Below are 19,014 nucleotides of genomic sequence, written 5' to 3' on the forward strand. Positions count from 1 at the left end.
CTCTAAAAATCAAGATTGTTCTCGAGCTTAGAGACATATCGGTGATTCATGATTTTTCGGATATCTTCTCGGAAGTATTACCAGGTTGTCACCTAACCGCTATGTTGTGTTCGTTATCAAGTTGGTTTTTCTATAAACCACCCTTTCTTCAAGGACCTGTGTTGGATACTCCTGAACTAGTGGAAAAAGCTAAACAATAACTTGGACAGTTGGAAGATAAAAGCTTTACCTGACTTACTTCATAACTAAGGGATATCCTTGTGTGTGTGTTGAAGAGAGATGGTATCTTCATCGATTGTTCCTCGTGGTCGGTTGTTGAATATATCGTCTTGTCCAAACCTTGATTTGAGTGTGGGATATCATCAAATCAAATTAGAACCAACGATATTCATAATGTTGTCTTACTCATGGTTGTTCCTCGAGCATACACCATTACATCTTTTGGTCTGAGCAATACTATCACATTGTTCATATAATGGTGGAATTCCAATGATATGGAAAATTCCGATGAGTTGCTGTTGAGCCCATCAGCATCATTTTGTCTCCTCCATGATTCATGTTGAACATAAACCTAGTGTTGGGAACTTTGTAAGCAATGCCTTCGTGTTCCATTCATGAAGCTTATGCTTGGATGGAAGAAGTGACTTCCTCGAATTCATGTGCATTTGGTACAAGTTGCCGCCGTGAGTTCGAGAAAGATTGTTCTTGTTTCCTCTGGTACCATCCCAAGTCAGTTATGCATGTGCGAATGTATTCTATGGTTTGGTAGATTAATTACCTCCACTCCATATGTATTCCCTAGCACACCAAACCACTGATTGATTCGTTCAAGGAAAAGGATTCTATTGTGTTAATTCTAGATCATGCACAAGACTTTGATATCCTCGACGATGCTTCCCAAGTAGAACTTGGTAGTGTTTTGTTGTAAGACTACTACGTGGTCATGCCTATCTTGGACAGCGCGTTCACAGGTGTGTAGCAGAACCATCTCATGTTTTGGAGCATGCTTCCGTAGTTCATCCCGCGAGAATATCGCAACATCATCTCATCGAATTGTGTTGCAAACTTTCTTTTGCAGACATGTTGAGTCTGAAGTATCCTGTTATTAACCAGATCTGAATCTCGGGCAGATATGATGGCTGGAACATTCCCAGCATTTGCATTTTTTCCCAACTTGCACCCGTCTTTGTGCCATTTCACTATGGGCTGCCTTCTTAGTAATTCTAGTTCAGGATCATCTTCAAAAGTGGTCCTACCATGGGTCCCATCCATTTCGGATGATAAGCAAAATCAGCCACTGCATAGTCCACATCATCCATTCTAGTCCGAGTATGTCATTCTTTTGAACTCCTTCAAACGATCGATTGTGATTGCCTTAGGCTGGTATAAATATTCTCAATGATCTCTATGTCAAAAGTAATTCTTTTTGCCACTTAAGGGAGTAATTCTACGAGTCACCTTCCCTAAGGTGCCCCGTTATGGAATCATGGCAATTATGTCCTCACTATCTTGAAACCATGCACCATCATCATAAGCATGGTAGTTTTGCCTACCCAATCGAACCGTTGTCATATACCTCTTGCCATTGCTCTCGATGTGTGTTTTGTGTCTCAGCTCAAGAGATGTTTCAACGTCTCTCTCCATGAGTTGATCATGAGTGCTCGACCTTCAAGGAGATCGATTCCTGTAGAGTTTCTTTCTGTGGCCGTCGTGTTGGATGAAGTTCTCGAAAGCAAAGACGTCAAGATCAATTTCAAGCAATGAATCAACATCTTTGAGAAATGCAATGAATCGTGAAGACTGTGTCAGTTCCGTGTCCTCACTATCTTCTTACGTCATGTCTCGAATCTCAGGACGAGATTCTTGTTTAGTGGGGGTTAGTTGTCACAGCCCTAGCTCATCCCCTATTGTCTTCGCTTGATCATCATGTCATCATGTTTTAAAATTCAGATGAATTTGAAATGGGGACTGTTAAACCCTAGTAGCAAATGAAATTCAACTAGGCTCAAAATTAAATCTTTTCAATGAACCCAAAATGCCCTTCATAAATGTTCAGCATTTTTGAATTGGTCTAGAACTTCTGCCAAAAATGGTGCACACTTCTCTAGGACACTCTGGATTTTTGAATTAAATCATAAGTATTTGAATTTGGACATTTAAAATCTATAAAGTATTTTAAATGTCCAAATAATCTTGAAAGCATTTGAGGCCTATTGGAAATAATTCTATAAGTGCCCACAAATATTTCCAGGATTTTATGAAATAATTTATTATTTTTACCAAATCAAAATAGATCAAACAAATAGAATAACAGAAACAAATTTAACAGAGAGAGAGAGAAGAACTTACCTTGGCCTATTACTGTAGCAGCCCACGAGGCCCACAGCACCACCGTCTTCAAGCTGCTGCCAGGAGGATGCCGAGCGCGTGCTCGCCGCGCGCGCGCACACGTCGCCACCTCCTGCCTACCAGTTGCTTTGCCGCTCCCTGGAGATGCCACGCTACACCCCCCAGAACCGTCTGGATCACTCTCCCTCTCCCCCGTTCTCTCCCTCGTCAGCTCCGCGCCATGGCCAAAGCCACTGCAAGATTGCTATCTCCGTTCGTGAAGCCACCGCATCCCCCTCGACCTCTAGGCATGTCTGAGAGTTCCGCCTCGACGTTCTCGTCGTCTCCGCCAACTCATGCGACGCTGGAAGCCCCGTATCATCGTCCCCAGCCTCGTCTCAAAGCTTCGGCCGCCAAGATCGCCTTCGTCGTTCTTCCCTCATCAGACTTCTCCCGAGCTCTCTGACGACGCTGCCGGATCCGCTGTGAGCCACCGCGTCTACTCCCCTTTCTCCCTTGTCCTCCCGTGCCCTCTAGCTCCCTTCCCTCATGAGCCGAAGCTCATCTCCGCCATTGCCATTGCACGCGTGCTCCCCGTGCTCCATTCGCTGCCGTCGTAAAACGGACGTGCCCTAGAGTGACCCTGGCGCTGACGTGTAGCCAAGGCAGTTCGGTAGTGATCCCTAGCGCAGCACCCGCACACAACCGAGTTCTGCCGCCGCCTCTACATGTCGTCCCCGACATCCCCACGACCACCACTGGATGCGCCGCACCACGGGCTCTCCAACACAACTAACCATGCGATCAGTCGTGGCCAAAAACAGCCGGCGGGCGATCGCCTCCTCATCGGGTTATCACCAGCATAACCACACCGATGTGGCACGGCCATTAGGGGCTAATCCCACTATTTAGCCACCTCACTGCCACTGACAGCGGGCCCTACAGGCGGGTCAAACCCAGTCAGCACTCGTTTTGACTGGGCTTAACTAGTGGGTCACTCACCAATGGGCTCCACTAGTCAGGTTTGACCCTGGTCAGCCACGGTTGACCTGGTCACATCATGTTGCTGTCATGCTGACGCAATAATGTTTTTCTGTGTTTAAACTAATTCAGGAAATTCCAAAAAATGATTTAAACTTCTAAAAATCATAGAAAATCAACCGTAACTCCAAATGAAATAATTTATATATGAAAAATGATCAGAAAAATTCTATCTATCCATCTGTACCATTTTCATGCATGAAAAAGCAACTTAACATTGATTTTTAGATCAAAACATGATAATGTGCTTCATAAATTCATAACTTGAGTTGGAATTTGAACCCTTGGTTCAAATTGACTCAAACCCTTCTAGGTTTAGTTGCATTAGCTCAACACACACATTTTGCCATGTCACATTCATGCATCATATTGTTGCATTGCATTGATTGTGTTCCTTCTATGTTGTCGGTATTTCTCCCCTCTCAGTAGACGTGGTTCCGACGATGAGATCGATGACACCGATGAAGAACTATACTATCTTCAGAAGTGCCAGGAAAGCTAAACCAACTTGTTCATTCCGATACAATCCCACTCTCTCTCTTCTGCTCTCTTTTACTGCATTAGGACAACAATGATTCAACTGTTACATGCTGCGGTAGTTGAACCCCTTTCCTCTGCATGACTTGTCATTGCCACAGTAAATAGATGAAACCCAGTAGCATGAGTAGGAGTTGTTTGAGCCCTGATGTGCCTACTCATTCATGCTTGTTTGTCATGCCTGCTACTGCTTAGAGTTGAGTCAGTTCCGTTTCATCGGGGATGAATTGGAATGTGGTGAACATGTCCTACTGTTGAGAGCTAAAGTGTGTGAACATGATTTGGTAAAGGTAGCGGTGAGAGGCCATGTAGGAGTACATGGTGGGTTGTCTCATTGAAACTGTCCTCAGGAACTGAGTTCTATGTTTGTGATCCATGAACAGCTACTACCACACGTTGGACCCTGAAATATGACCCCACTCGACTTATTAACCCACCCGTCCTCTGTCCAGGAGTTGCAAGTAGTTTCTGGTGTTTGTAGTATGTTGGAGGCCGTGCATAGCACTGACCCAAGGGGTAGGCCGTGATGCGGTTGGCACGTGGCCCGGTGTACCGAGTCGCCCATTTGGTGCGTCGGGAACCGTGCACACATCATTCGGGGCCGTAAGTGGAAACCTCGGCCAGACTCCCTTCGGATGGAACCTCAATAGGCGATAAACCTGGACTAGGGACTTGTGTGGTTAGTCAGGTCGTGGTCTATGCCCACGTTAGCTTTCTCTTGAAGTCTGTCGAGCACATGTCGTGTGCAGACGCTAAGTGGTGGAAACATGTGTGAAAAAGTACACCCCTGAAGGATTATAAATGATCTATTCGAATAACCGCGTTCGCGGTAAAGGACTTCTGGGTTGCCTATACAGTCCATAGACAAGTGAAAAGTGGATACTCTAAAATGCACAAGGTAAGCGTGAGTGCTATGGATGGCGTTGTCGTAGGGAGACGGGAGCGGATCCATAGTGATGTATTGATTTGGTGAATATGTGGACTCGTGTGCACCACCTCCAAAGAGTTACTTGCAGTTGTAGTTCAGGATAGCCACTGAGTTAAAGCTGGCTTGATGCATATGTAGCTAGTTCTGATGTAAGTCTTGCTGGGTACATTTGTACTAACGTTTGCTTAATTTATGTTTTTGCAGAGAGACTTCAGTCTCACTAGTAGTTCTGCATGGACTTCGATGTTTAGCTTGTTACCTCAGCTACGATCTTGTACCCTTCGGAGGGTCTTGTAGATAGCCAGGCTTCTCAGCCCTTTTCATTTGTAGTTGTCTGTACCCAGACATGTTTATGCTTCTGTTGCCTCTATGCTCTGTATGTTGGGTCATGTGACCCATGATTGTAATTCTTACTGTGTATGACTCTTCGGAGCCTTATGCGTAAATACTTGGGGTCATACAGTTTTGTTGTGATGCCATGTTGTATTTGCACATATCGAGCATATTGTGTGTTTGATTTTGAAATGCTTGGTATGTGTGGGATCTGACTATCTAGTTCTTTATTCTTGGTAACCTTTCTTATGGGGAAATGTCTCCTAGTGCTTCCACTAAGCCATGGTAGCTTGCTACTGCTCCGGAACACTTAGGCTGGCCGGCATGTGTCCTTCTTAGTTCCTGTGTCTGTCCCTTCAGGGAAATGTCATTCGTTGTTCCTTTAAGTCCTTGTAGCTTGCTACGACTTGGGTTCATACGTTGATGACCGACACGTTCGTTGCTGGGTCATGTATGCATGTCCCTGTAAGTTAGTGCCACTTTGGATTCACGGATAGTCATGTCGGCCCGGGTTCTCTGTCATATGGATGCTACCGACACTATCATATACATGAGCCAAAAGGCACAAACGGTCCCAGGCCAGGTAAGGTGGCACCCGTGGGAATACCGTGCGTGAGGCCGCAAAGTGATATGATGTGTTGCATGCTAGATCGGTGTGACTTAGGATAAGGGTTCTGACAGCCTCACAACTTTGACTGTCCTGGGTGCCTGGATCTACTCGATAGGCTTGATCTTGTCGGGGTTGGCTTCAATCCGATGATGGGACACGACGAACCCAAGTAGCTTGCCAAAGGGAACGCCAAACACACACTTCTCCAGATTTAGCGTCAAGTTGATCTAGCGCATATTAGCAAATGGCTCCTCCAAATCCTGGATGAGTGTTAATCTTTCCTTGGTATTGACCATAATATCATCCACATAAGCCTCAATGTTTCTGTGCAATTGTGGTTCAAAACCAATCTGGACTGCTCTTGCAAACGTGGACCCGACACTCTTTAACCCGAAACGCATGCGCACAAAGCAGTACGTACGACATGGGGTGATGAACGAGGTCTTCTCTTCGTCTTCCTTGGACAGGAAGATCTGATGATACCCAGAGTATGCGTCTAGAAAGTACTCTTCTAACCATACAACCTAAAGTGGAGTCCACAATTTGGTTGATGCGCGACAAGGGAAATGGTTCCTTCGGGCAAGCTTTGTTGAGATCTATGAAATCTATGCAAAGCCTCCATTTTACGTTAGCCTTGCACACGACCACTAGTTTTGCTAACCATGTCGGATGTAGTACTCCTCTAACCAGACCAGCTACCTCAAACTTCTTAATCTCTTCGGCAATGACCTGCTGCCTTTCCAAGGCCTGCTTTCGAACCTTCTGCTTGACGGGTCGGGCATGTGCGCAGACAGCAAGGTGGTGCTCGATTACCTCCCTGGGAACGCCGGGGATATCAGATGGTTGCCAGGCAAACACATCAATATTCACCCACAAGAAGGCAATGAGCACGCTTTCCTATTTGTCATCAAGGGTGGCACTTATAGAGAAGGTACCATCAACGCCAGTCAGCCTTGCCAGGACCTTTTTCATATGTGGTGCAGCAACCTTGGATCTCTTGCTGTTGGAGCTCTCCCGCATGTCATCAACAGGAGTAGCACACTCCGAAGAGGTATGCTTCCTAGATTCCTTGCTGGTGTCTCTACTATTCTTCCTTTTCCATCTATTCTCCTTGGCGGGAACTGCTGTTGCCGCGGCCTCTGCCGCGACCGCGTCCCGGTACATCTTATCCACGCAAATAATTGCATCTTTCTCATCTGACATAATAGAAATGACTCCCACCGGCCCTGGCATCTTCAAGGTGTTGTACGCATGGTGAGATGCCACCATGAATTTTGCTAGAGTTGGGCGTCCAAGGATCCCATTATACGGCAGGGGGAGGTCGACCACATCAAACACAACATTTTCAGTATGTTAGTTCAATTCTCCCCAAATGTCACTGGCAAGGTGATCTTTCCCTTAGGATGACTCCTGCAGGGATTAACTCCTTGAAATGTGCGAGTGACATTTAGTTCTTCCTCTGCTATGTGAAGCTTGCTGATAACCTTTGGGGAAATCAAACTGAAGAGGGCCCCGCTGAGGGAGTCCTAGATTAGGGGGTGTTCGGATAGCCGGACTATACCTTCAGCCGGACTCCTAGACTATGAAGATACAAGATTAAAGACTCCGTCCCGTGTCCGGAAGGGACTTTCCTTGGCATGGAAGGCAAGCTTGGAGATACGGATATGATGATCTCCTACCATTGTAACCGACTTTGTGTAACCCTAACCCTCTCCGGTGTCTATATAAACCGGAGGGTTTTAGTCCGTAGGACAACATACACATCAACAATCATACCTTAGGCTAGCTTCCAGGGTTTAGCCTCTTCGATCCCATGGTAGATCTACTCTTGTACTACCCATATCATCAATATTAATCAAGCAGGACATAGGGTTTTACCTCCATCGAGAGGGCCCGAACCTGGGTAAAACTTCGTGTCCCTTGCCTCCTGTTACCATCTAGCCTAGACGCACAGTTCGGGACCCCCTACCCGAGATCCGCCGGTTTTGTCACCGACACCCGCCGTCAACCAACATCTTTGTGACTTTGAGGTTGCGGATTGTTGGAGAGACCAACAACGGCAAACACCCTACCGCGGTGGTGCGGTCAGGATGGTCCTCTTCATCAAAGATGATGGGCGTGCGTGACCATTTGAGCGGCTTTCGAGACTCTGCCGCTGGCTCCACGACATTGACCTCACACGCCCACCGTTTAAGTTGGCGGTGAGAGGAGTGCAAAGATGCACCCCCGTCAATGCACAGGGCGTCAGTGGACTTTTGGAATTCCTACTCCCTGGTTTCCTCTTCATCCTCTCCATCACTCTCATCATTGCAAACTTCCTTCTCTCGGCCCCTAGCGGTCTTTCTTTGGTTCCGAAAAGCCTTGCAGGGGCGAGTTGCTTCACCACCCCGCCCTTCCCGCCAGTGCCATTCTGACCTTTTTCCTTATCACCCTTCTCGTATTCAGCCCTCTGCCTCCTGCTGAGTGGCTAATCCGGATGACACTCTTGGAGATCGTGGCCTCTAGGTAGCCGTACCCTCCCGACAGTCAGCGCACGCGATAGCTTCCTTGCCAAGGGCTTCGGCCTTAGCCATCTTGCCGGTACTAAGCATGCATGATCCTTCAATGGCAATCACTGCCTTATCCTTGCGCCTCTTGTTGCGCTTCTTGTTCTTCTTCTAGCTGGGGGATTCATCGTCATCCTCTAAATCGATGTAGATGCAATCTTCCTCTCCAGGGACTTTCCCTCCCTCCTCCACCCGAGCGCATTTATCCACCAAGGTGTAAAGCTCTTTCACAGTCTTGGGCAACCGAACATTCATCTGGGAACGTATCATACGGTTGCGCACATTGGACTGGAAGGAAGCTCTCACAGCCGTCGGGTGGATATTTGGGATATTTCTGTGGACTCTGCTGAATCTCCACAAATAATTGCGGAGAGTTTCTCCTTCTTTCTATTGGAGAAGCTGCAAGTCGTTGGGCCGTCCTGGTTCTTGATGTCCACCCATGAAGGCGACAATGAACTCATGGCACAGGTCAGCCCATGATGATATGGAGTTCTTCGGCAGGTGCATCAGCCAAGACCTCACATTGGATTTGAGTGCCAATGGGAAGTAGTTGGAAAACACCTTCTCATCTCTTCCTCCGGCAGCTTGAACAGCGATGGTGTATATGATCGGGAACTCTGCCGGGTTCAGCCTCCCATCAAACTTCTCGGGTATCTCTGGCTTGAACATGCAAGCGGTTGGCCAACCGACTTGCCCTAGATCACGAGTAAAGGCAGGGCACCCATCCTCGAGCACAGGCTCATCGACGTCAGGGCCATCACACCCATTGGTCCGATGGTGGTCGTCGCGGCGTCCCTCGACGATGACGCACGCGCCTCCCCTCCGCCTATCCTCCGGGGCTCGTCGTTGGCCTGGACGTGGTCATTGGTCGGAAGAGGCCATCTAGATGTCATTGGGTTCTTGATTCTGCGGTTCCCGCGCAGATTGCCGTGGTGGGGCATGCACAGTGGGGGTGGCACCTTCCGTACGGCTAGCAGTGCGAGCCATTGTTGTCGCTTGGGGAGGCCGCATCGGGCCAGCTCACTGTGAGCCCCAGCCTCCGCGAAGCCAATCAAACTCTGAATGGTGGCACTCCATTCATCCATCTGATCGGCTGCCGGCAGGAACATCAATAACAGCTGGGCCCGCACCATGGCCTCCGTAGCAGTGCTCGGCATTGGTCATGATGATGTAGATCGTACCGTCGCCCGGCTTCTGACGGTGTCGGTGGCGACTGCATCGCACCCTCGCTATTGCGAGCTAGCCATTTAGATGGCACGGTGATGTGGTGAAGGCGCTTGGGGGCCAGTGGCTGCATTGGGCATAGTGGTCAGGTCCACTCACTCCGGGGGAGGCGCGAGTCCTGTGGTTTCGCACGCAGCTCCGGCGGCCGGAGGGTGGCTGAGGGAGTCCTGGATTAGGGGGTATCCGGAAAGCCGGACTATAACCATTGGCCGGACTGTTGGACTATGAAGATACAAGATTGAAGACTTCGTCTCGTGTCCGGATGGGACTCTACTTGGCGTGGAAGGCAAGCTAGTCAATATGGATATGTATATCTCCACCTTTGTAACCGACCTTGTGTAACCCTAACCCTCTCTGGTGTCTATATAAACCGGAGGGTTTTAGTCCGTAGGACAACATACAATCATACCATAAGCTAGCTTCTAGGGTTTAGCCTCTCCGATCTCGTGGTAGATCAACTCTTGTAATACTCATATCATCAAGAATAAATCAAGCAGGACGTAGGGTTTTACCTCCATCGTGTTCCCTGCCTCCTATTACCATCCGCCTTAGACGCACAGTTCAGGACCCCCTACCCGAGATCCGCCAGTTTTGACACTGACATTGGTGCTCTCGTTGAGAGTTCCTCTGTGTCGTCGCTATTAGGCCTGATGGCTCCTACGATCATCGATAGCGATGCAGTCCAGGATGAGACTTTTCTCCCCGGACAGATCTTTGCGTTCAGCGGCTTCGCACTGCAGGCCAACTCGCTTGGCCATCTGGATCAGATCGAAAGTTACACCCCTGGCCACCAGGTCAGGTTTGAAAGCTTAAATAACATGGCCGATGCCCGCGGAGACTTGATCTCCGACGGATTCGAGCCCCGGCCTTGTGCGCCACGCGGTCACAATGGGTACGATTTAGCTCTGCCATCGGACCGTATTCTGGAGATCGCACTGGTAGCCGCTCCGAGCCTCAATTCGGAGCTAGTTGCGCCATCCATGGACGGGTGGATAGACCCCGTCACGGAGGCCATATCCTCAGCGGCGATCGAGCCGAATATCGACCTTACCCTTCACAAGAGCCGTGTTGTCAAACTGACGGATCCTTCTCCGGCCACGGACTCCGAACCGCCTGCGCCCGTTCCTATCGAATCCGATCGGGCGCCGATCATGGAGTTTACCTCCGCGGATGTTTTTCATCACTCGCCCTTCGGCGACATACTGAACTCATTAAGGTCTCTCTTCTTGTCAGGAGAATCCTGGCCGAACTATGTCCAGCAGGATTGGGATGCGGATGACAAAGAACTTCGCCGCCCACCTACCACCCACTTAGTAGCCACTGTCGATGAGTTAACCGACATGCTCGACTTCAACTCCGAAGACATCGATGGTATGGACGACGATGCAGGAGACGAACAGGAACCACTGCCCACAGGGCACTGGACGCCCACTTCATCACATGACGTATACATGGTGAACACACCAAAAGGAAATGACGACGAGGAACGGAAGGACGCAATGAATGGTTGTCCGCTCGAGAAGTAGTCAAATCGGCAGCGTAAGTGCCGCTCCAAATCCCGCCTCGGCAGAAACAACGATCATATAGACCCAGAGTTAGAGCAGGGTGAACCATCGCTGGACCACGGCAACACGGAGAATCAAACCGAACAACCCGACTCTTCAAAGATAATAGTCCGGACGACATCATACCGGACAGACACCCGGAGCAACAGAATTCCCATCAAAGGCTTGTTGCCACCGCGAGGAGTATAAAGAAGCAGAAGAAAAGGCTCAAGGCTATGCAGGACACACTCAAAATCAGATGGAGTAAAGTACTCAACACAACAGCGAAGTACGGCGGTAATTGCCACACCAAGAGCTACCCGAAATGGAAGTTGCTACCTGAATATGACGAGGAGGCCTTAGATCCCCCGCAATGAAAAATTAAAATGGCCATCTGGCCGGATAGACGACCTCACGGCCAACATAGAGCGGCAAACAACGCCGCACATAAGCCAATACGCGATCCACGTGAGGGCTCGCATCGAAAGAATGGCACAACCAGTTCCATCTATGGACCACGCAAGCGCGCTCCAGCATATGATGCAACACAAAAAACATCCGAACACCACAGTACACCCGGATACAGGGGTGCCGCACACCCCCTATGTTTCACCGACGAGGTGCTGGACCATGAATTTCCGGAGGGATTCAAACCCGTAAACATAGAGGCATACGACGAAACAACAGACCCTGGGGTCTGGATTGAGGACTATATCCTCCATATCCATATGGCTTGAGGAGATGATCTCCACGCCATCAAGTACTTACCACTCAAGCTCAAAGGGCCAGCTCGGCACTGGCTTAAAAGCCTCCCCGAAAGCTCCATTGGAAGCTGGGAAGAGATCGAAGACGCTTTTCGGGTAAATTTTTAAGGGACTTATGTCCGACCTCCGGACGTGGACTAATTGAGTCATATAACTCAACAGCCCGGAGAGTCAGCCCGAAAGCTTTGGTACAGTTTTCTTACTAAAAAGAACCAAAAAGTCGACTGTCCGGACGCCGAAGCCTTGGCAGCTTTTAAGCATAGCGTCCGCGACGAATGGCTTGCCAGACACCTCGGCCAAGAAAAGCCAAGAACAATGGCAGCATTAACAAGACTCATGACCCGCTTTTGGCGGGTGACGACAGCTGGCTAGCCAGATGCAGCACCAGTGTCCCAAGTACATCCGAAGTTATAAATGGAAACAGGAAATCATGACGCAGCAAAAATAATAAGCGCCGGAATAAAGAAGACAGCCCGAAGAGCACGACGGTAAATGCCGGATTCAGAAGCTCTCGGCCAGGTCAGCAAAAGCCGCCCTCTAAAGGCACCAGAGATGAACTGTCCAGCCTAAACAAAATTCTAGACCAAATATGTCAAATCCATAGCACCCCCGATAAACCTGTAAATCATACCCACAGAGAATGTTGGGTCTTCAAGCAGTCCGGCAAGCTCAACGCCGAACATAAGGGGCAGGATACACCAAGCGAAGATGAGGATGAGTCTCGCAAGCAAAGCACTGGGGAACAAAAGATATTTCCACCAGAAGTCAAAATAGTAAACGTGTTACACGTTATCAAGGGGAGAAACAAAGCGGCACTCCCAGAGAAATATGCCCAAGGGCCTATCACCGCGGAGTCCTGCCACTGGTCGTCTCAACCGATCACCTTCGACCATCAGGATTACTCAGCAAGTATCTGGCGCGCAGGATGGGCTGCCTTGACATTAGATCCAATAATTGACGGATACCTCTTCACACGAGTCCTGATGGACGGTGGCAGCAGTCTAAACCTGATATATCAGGACACAGTCCGCAAAATGGGGATAGACCCAACAAAAATTCGCCACAGCAATACTACCTTTAGAGGAGTAACGCCAGGCTCAGGGGCTCATTGCACGAGCTCCCTGCTACTAGAGGTTATATTCGGCTTCCCCGATAACTTCCGTAGCGAAAATTTAACCTTCCACATCGCTCCGTTCCAAAGTGGCTATCAAGCACTACTCGAACGGGAAGCTTTCGCTCGCTTCAACGCAATACCGCATTACGCTTCCCTCACGCTTAAGATGCCTGGTCCACGTGACATCATTACAGTAAGTGGAAATATTGAGCGATCCTTGCGCGCCGAAGAGAGTGCGACTGCCTTGGCAGCCGCACACTAAAACGGCCTCACCAACTAAAGCATTTGATAGGTTGTCAAGACCACGGACACGGTTAGACGAGTCCGGCGCAACTATATCTAATCCATATAGGTTCGACGGCCACACCCCTGTTATAAAAACAAGGGGCTCCACGCGCGTAAACAAGTGGCAATTTTTGCTCATTTTGAATTGTACATGGTTTCTTTAATATAACCTACCTTTTTGCATGACAACTTCTCACCTAAGTTCCTCTCTTTTATAGATGACCATCGTGCTACACCCGTCCAGGATACGGCACAACGGAGACACAGGCGCAGACGTGCAGCAGGGACCCGTTCAAAGGATTCTTTTTAGATTAAGACCCTGCGTAAACCTTTCTTACTGTCTCTTGTTGATACACATCCCTCGGATTCTCAGTACTATTGAGAAGGATGTTGACGTCTTGGCATGTGGCCACGTCAGAATAATGGACGTACCTAGACACCAGGGGCTTCTTACAAAGGGCACTGTTTAGGCCCGGTTTACACCACAAAGACCGAATACCTTAGGGAGTGTTCGGCGTCGCGAGTTTGGCCTTATATGCATCAGCTCCGAATCATTGTCTTTGGTCAAATGTTGGGTTTGCCCGGCTCCTGTGTTTTGCTTCCTTACGTTCCGCTCTATCGGCTAAGGCGGCACCAGGAGAACTACTGCGATTGTGCCCCGGTTCATCCGGACGAGCACCTCAGTAGAGAAAGCCGAAAACTGACTGTCATGATATAGCGTGAGACTGGTCAACCACTCGATGACCTATCGGAATGTTAGAATTCCTCCGCCTAAACGAAGGGCCGTTTCCTGGCCAGGCATGTACGCACCCCGAATTCGGGAGAGTGCGGAGCCACTAGGGGCTATATAGTAGCCCCATCGTCAAACTCCTATGGCTAACTGAAAGTGCTAAAGCATTATAGTCCGGTTGCCTCGCTCGCTCCGATATCACCTCCTTAATAGGACCAACACGTTGGGTTAAGTGTGAACGCGTGTTTTTTGCGAGCACCTCCGCATTATATGTGTGGGGGTTGAAGCCGACGACTACAATCTTTCAGGTTATATACATATATACATAAACGGCCGCACAGGAGGCATCATATTACTTTCAGGCAAAAGTATAAATCCAGCCTTAATAAACTTCATAAACATTGTTTTTACAATGGGAATACATGTCACTCAGACATAATATTCTTCGAGCACTGGGCTTCTATCAAACGAGCACCCTCGAGAACTTCTTCGAAATAGTGCTCGGCAGCCACTCGGCCTATGGCCGAACCCTGTGTCGCAACAGTAGTGGCATCCATCTCCGCCCAGTATGCTTTGACACGGGCAAGGGCCATCCGCGAGCCTTCTATGCACGCCGACCTCTTCATCGCATTGATGCGCGGCACCGCTCTAAGGAACTGCTGCACTAAGCTCAAATATCTGTTCGGCTTTGGCTTTTCCGGCCACAAATGATCTACGACGGACCTCATGGCGAGTCCGGACAATCTATTGAGTTCGGCCCATTCGGCAAGTTGATCAGTTAGTGGAAGCGGACGCTCTGGAACGTTAAAATGCAACTAGAATAGCTTGTCCACTTCACGATCTGTTTGATCTTGGAAGTATTCGGCCACATCGATAGCACTCGCCGTCAAATCCAGATATGCGTCTGCCGAACTCCACAGCCGACCCAGAGGGGCATACCGCGGATCTCCAAACTTCCTCCACAGCAAAAAGGGTTTCCTAGCCACAATATCACCAGCTTCACGCAGCTCTTCCTTCATGGCAGAGCAGGTGTCTTTGGCCGCCATCGTGGCCTTTTCGAGGTCCGTCACCTTCGCTCGGTTCTCTTCTTCAAGGAACTGGCAACGGTCGACAGTGTCTTTTAACTTTACAGCCATGTTGGCCATCTTCTCTTTGCTCTCACAATGTGTGGCCTTCTCGGCTCTTAACTCTTCGTCCGCCTTCAAAGCAGCCGCATTACTACTCCTTGCTTGTTCTTTAGCTCGGGCAAGTTCCGCCCGAAGGGTCTCCATGGTGGCAGCTCCATCTACAGTCACAACATATTAAAGATACTGGCATCACGTTGCTCTTACTATGTGACATTCACCATAAAATGTCACTTACCCTATGCCTCGTCAAGCCGCTTGTTAACAAGCTCGATGTCGGCATCTGCCGCATCCAGTTGCCGCTTTAGTTCGGCAAACTCATTAGTCCGGCTAGCCGCCGGAGCTTCTGCCACCTGCACATAAAGGCGGTTTGGTTATTACCTGGGACTATGATCCTCTGTTCGCCGCCGTTCTCGACGACAACCAGAGTCTCAGGGGCTACTATCTACATAGGGCACACCTAAAAATGTGTGATACTATCAAAAAGTATATTATTTCACGTACCTCAAAGCCCGTTAGTAGACTCATAAAGTCTTCATGCAATCCTCTTTCGGCAGATGAAATTCTTTCCATCACCGTACCCATCAACATACGGTGTTCTTCTGAGATGGCCGCTCGCTCCAACAGCTCCCTCTGTACGTCCGACCGCATACCAGACGGTGCCGGACTCTTCTGTTTGCTCTCTTCAAGAGCCGGATACTGGGGACTTCGGGTGACCATAGGATTATCTTTTGGCCTCACCGGATCTGGGGAAGCCCTCCGAGACGACACTTCAAGGTCGCCCGCTTCTTGAGGGGGGAGGTGTTTCGCTCTCCATCATCTCTGAAAGAAGATCCCCCGGAGAGGAGCTTTGCTGAGAAGGGCTGAGATCCGAACTGCAAGATAAATGCTTAGGTTATTTTCCTTGGAGGAAAGGTAGAATATCTTTACTATCAAGTATTTTTTCGATAACTTACAGCTCGTTAGATGAGTTGATCTCCGCACGGACTTTGTGTGGCAAGATCTCCCTCCGGGCCAGACCCTCTGGTGGAGATTTCTTCTCCCGCTTGGAAGCCATGGCTTCCGGATCTTCAGAGGCGGTCCTCTTCCTTCCCCTGGGCAAGAGAATGTCAGATTCCTCCACTTGGTTATCCTCCTTCACGGAGGCGCTCATTCCCTCGGTGGGAATTGGTAGCGATGGGGGCCCACTTTCGCCCTCATTATTCCCCCCTTTATCTTCCTTTGAGGGCTCCGGGCAAGGTGCTAGCTCGAGCATCTTTTCCAGTACCGGATTGTCCAAACCCTCAGGAAGGGGGGGCGAACACCGAATCATATTTGCCTTTGTTAGCCAGTCCTGGTCAAAGAGCAATTTCTTAGAATGACATCATAATAAATGAAAGACGGTGTGTTTCGGCTAGAGGATTACTTACTTGGTCGGCGGTGCGGTTGCTACTCAGGCCCACGTCCTCGGTAGTATCCGGACACTCTATTTGGGGTTCAAAGAATGATTTATAAATCTCCTCGTGCGTCAGGCCGAGGAAATTCTGAATAGTGCGCGGTCCTTCTGGGTTGAACTCCCACATGCGGAGGGCCCAGCGTTTGCAAGGCTGGACTTGACGAACCAGCATGACTTGCACCACCATAACCAGACTGAAATCTGCTTCGAAGAGATCTTGAATGCGGCTCTGCAGTATAGGCACGTCCTTGGCTGTACCCCAGCTCAGCCCTCTGCTAATCCATGACATCAGTTGTGGTGGAGGGCCCGAGCGGAAAGCAGGGGCAGCCACCCACTTGGCACTTCTGGGAGCTGTGATGTAAAACCACTCTCATTGCCATAATCCGGACACCTCTGGAAAGAAACCCTTTGGCCATGGAGCTCCAGCGATCTTGCTTATTAATGCACCTCCACACGCTACATGCTGCCCCTCGCATCTTCGGCTTCACATAAAAGGCCTTGAGCCACAGGCCGAAGTGAGGGGTAATGCGGAGGAAGGCCTCACATACGACAATAAATGCCGAGATGTGGAGAAAGGAGTCCGGGGCTAGATCATGGAAATCTAGCCCGTAATAGAACATCAAACCCCTAACGAAGGGATCCAGAGTGAGGCCTAGACCTCGGAGGAAGTGGGAGATGAACACAACGTTCTCGTTGGGTTCGGGAGTAGGGACGACCTGCCCTCGGGCAGGCAGCCGATGCGAAACCTCGGCGGCCTGGTATCTGGCCTCCCTCAACTTCTTGATATCCTCTTCCATAATGGAGGAGGGCATCCACCGGCCTTGAAGGCTAGATCCGGACATGATTGAAGGTCCGAAGCACCTGACCTGGGCTTTGGGTGTTAGAACTCGAGGCAGGGGAAGGATTCGATTGAGCACGGGAGGGAAAAAGTAAAAGCCTTGCCCCTTTATAAAGAGGGTGAATATCAAGCGTCCTCCTAGTAGCCGTTTGGGACTTGCCTAAAATCAAGGAGTCCTAGGCCCGGTTGGGTTACCCACGACCGTATTCATGAGAATCCCGTAATTAGGGGACACGATCTCTGCTTTGACAAGACGTGTCAAGAAACTGCCTCGCGTTATGTGTGGAGCTGGATGAAGAAAAACGGTTCGAATAATCACCGAGCCATGGCATGATGTCATGTTGCCAAAACATGTCAGCAGATTAAGATTTATGGAAATATTATTCTCTCTACGGTGGAATGTGGAATTTATTTTGCAGGGTCGGACACTATCCTGGAATTCAAACTCTTCTGTGATGTATTCGAAGGAGGAACCCGCCTTGCAATGCCGAAGATAATCTGCGCGCCGGACTCGTCGTCATTGAAGCCTGGTTTAGGGGCTACTGAGGGACTCCTGGATTAGGGGGTATCCAGACAGCCGGACTATAACAATTGGCCGGACTGTTGGACTATGAAGATACAAGATTGAAGACTTTGTCTCGTGTCCGAATGGGACTCTACTTGGCGTGGAAAGCAAGCTAGGGAATACGGATATGTATATCTCCTCCTTTGTAACCAACCTTGTGTAACCCTAACCCTCTCCGGTGTCTATATAAACCGGAGGGTTTTAGTCTGTAGGACAACATACAATCATACCATAGGCTAGCTTCTAGGGTTTAGCCTCTCTGATCTCGCGGTAGATCAACCCTTGTAATACTCATATCATCAAGAATAAATCAAGCAGGACGTAGGGTTTTACCTCCATCAAGAGGGCCTGAACCTGGGAAAAACATCGTGTTCCCTGCCTCCTGTTACCATCCGCCTTAGACGCACAGTTCGGGACCCCCTACCCGAGATCGTCCGGTTTTGACACCGGCAGTGGCGATTCGCCCTATACCGGGTGCCACCACTGTGGTTGTGCCCTTCTGTGAGGGGAAGAGGTATAGATGAAATAACCCCTTCATTCGTACCTCATGGAGCATAACCACTGGGATGTTGCTGATGATGCTCTCCTCCGGTGTCTCCCGCTCTTGCTTCGGCGGCGGGGGAGGTGGTGAAAACGTCACCTATGCCGACTGCATCCCCCGCAGCGCCCACATCCTCGTATGCCTCCGCATTCCCCGCGGCGTTGGCTGCCGTGGGTGGCGGAGCCTTCGAGGTGGACAGGTGAGCTGCAACACCGGGTTTGTTCTTGGGTGCCAAAGTTGATGGAGCCATCGACGATGAAAATGGCGATGAAGATGACGCGCTGCTCACGCTTTCTGGTTCGCGCAAGTGACCCCCCTACCTGGCGCACCAAAGATGTCGTGGGGAACCACGACCACCTATGGGACCAAGAGTCCATTTCTGGTTCGGCGGGGGGTTGGCATGTTGCACAAAGAGTAGAGGAGTTTGGAACAACATAACAGAGATCACGCGGGAAGTCTTTACCCAGGTTCGGGCCGCCGTGAGGCGTAAAACCCTACTCCTGCTTTGGTGGGTTGATGGTGGAAAA

Source organism: Triticum urartu, chromosome 3 (assembly GCF_003073215.2).
Source record: "Triticum urartu cultivar G1812 chromosome 3, Tu2.1, whole genome shotgun sequence".
Classification (NCBI taxonomy): Eukaryota; Viridiplantae; Streptophyta; class Magnoliopsida; order Poales; family Poaceae; genus Triticum; species Triticum urartu.